The 1,671-nt window shown below is 43.7% G+C and overlaps 1 pseudogene; it reads left to right on the plus strand.

Moving 5' to 3' along the window:
- The window catches only part of LOC102872876, a 3,489-nt pseudogene extending 1,935 nt beyond the window's left edge, over positions 1–1,554 (plus strand).
- Positions 1,555–1,671: the final 117 nt, after the last annotated feature.

The raw sequence follows: 1,671 nt of genomic DNA on the forward strand, positions 1-1,671 counted from the left end.
GATTCAGTGACTGGGATAATTGGGATGGGAGTGTCAGAGACAGTGTGATTGGCACAGGACAGAGTGGAGTTTAGGGCTGTTGTACATAGGGTCGCGTTGAGTCGCAAGCGACTCAACGGCACATAACAAAACAACAAATAGAGAAGAATTGATGAAATAAGAAACAGGACAAGATGATTTCTGAGAAAAGTTCAAGACGACAAAAATATTATATTGAAATATCCGATGTCGCAGGGTTTGAAAATCAAAAGAGTTCATGAGATTTTTCCCAGTCTGAAAGAACTTTAGAACAAATTCAAGTCTTGAGTTTCACTATAGAACATTTCTGTGTGAATAATACTGCTTGACTAAGGGGGCATCAAAAAAATAATGGAAGGACTATGTAGAGGCACTGAATAAAAAATTCTCAACACTCAACCATTTTAAGAAGCAGCATTTGTTTGAGAACCAACGATATTGAAAGTAGAAGCCCAAACTGCACTGAAGACACTAGAGATAAACAAGAGTCCAGGAACTGCTACAAACTGGAATGTTTCAAAAACAGATGCAGCATTGGAGAAGTTCACATATTTTTTTAAATAACAAAACAAAACAAACAAACAAAAACATAACAAAACAAATAGAAGACCAATTCACTAGGAGAGGTCTATATTTGTGTCCATTCCAAAGAAAGATGATCTAAAATAATGATGCAGAAATTACTGAATAGTATTAGTAATAGAAAATATTTCTAAAGTTTTTCTAAAACAGTTGGATCATTACAGGAAATTGTCAGAAATTGAAGCTGAATTTAGAACAAGGCATGAAATGTGGGCCATCATTGCTAATATCAGGTCGATCTTGGTATAATGCAGAATATACAAGTAAGATATTTATTGTTTTGTTTACCCTATAAAAACATCTGAATCCACGTACTATAGTACGTTTTGTATGACTGTTAGAAGAATGAAACTAAAGAACACTTAATTCTGCTCATGAAGAATTTGTACTAGTCCAAGAGGTAGACTTCAAAAAGATCAAAGGGAAGTAGCAGGGGTACGGGTCCGGCCGAGGGGTACTTGGCGGCGCCGGCTGCATCCACCGGAGCAGCAGCTAGAGGCAAGGCCCGAGGGGGTGGGCGTAGCAGCCGCCGGAGCACGCGGGCCTCTGTTCCCTCCTTGCATGAAGCCGCGGCCGCTGTGCTCCCCTCCGCCAATTACCATGAGCGATTGCCTCTGCCCCAGAAAAAGGAGAAGGAATGAGAATGACGAGGACAACCACCTCCCTCCGCAGACCAAGAGGAGTAGCCAGAACCCTGTCTTCCAAGATTCCTGGGACACAGAGTCTTCCAGTAGTGAGAGTGGCGGCAGCAGCAGCAGCAGCATCAACATCCCGGACCGGGCGAGTGGCCCAGAAACCAGCTTACACCAGATCATCGCCGGTTCGAGCCCCAACACCCCCCAGCCCGCCCCCGAGCAGTCTGTGCTCTGCCAAGGCCTTGACTTCCACATCAACCAGACCCTGAAGGAGGCCCACTTCCACAGCCTCCAGCACCGAGGCCGGCCACCCACATGATGTTCCGGCCGCTTTCTGCCTTCTGTGAAGGGACAGTGCTGTGCAGAGTGGATGTTGCAACTTACGATCTGTTTTAAAGAATTGCACAAAAAAAAAAAAAAAAAAAAAAAAAAAAAA

This window comes from Elephantulus edwardii, unplaced genomic scaffold (assembly GCF_000299155.1).
Source record: "Elephantulus edwardii isolate Elephantulus edwardi_28Jun2011 unplaced genomic scaffold, EleEdw1.0 scaffold00153, whole genome shotgun sequence".
In the NCBI taxonomy this organism is placed as follows: domain Eukaryota; kingdom Metazoa; phylum Chordata; class Mammalia; order Macroscelidea; family Macroscelididae; genus Elephantulus; species Elephantulus edwardii.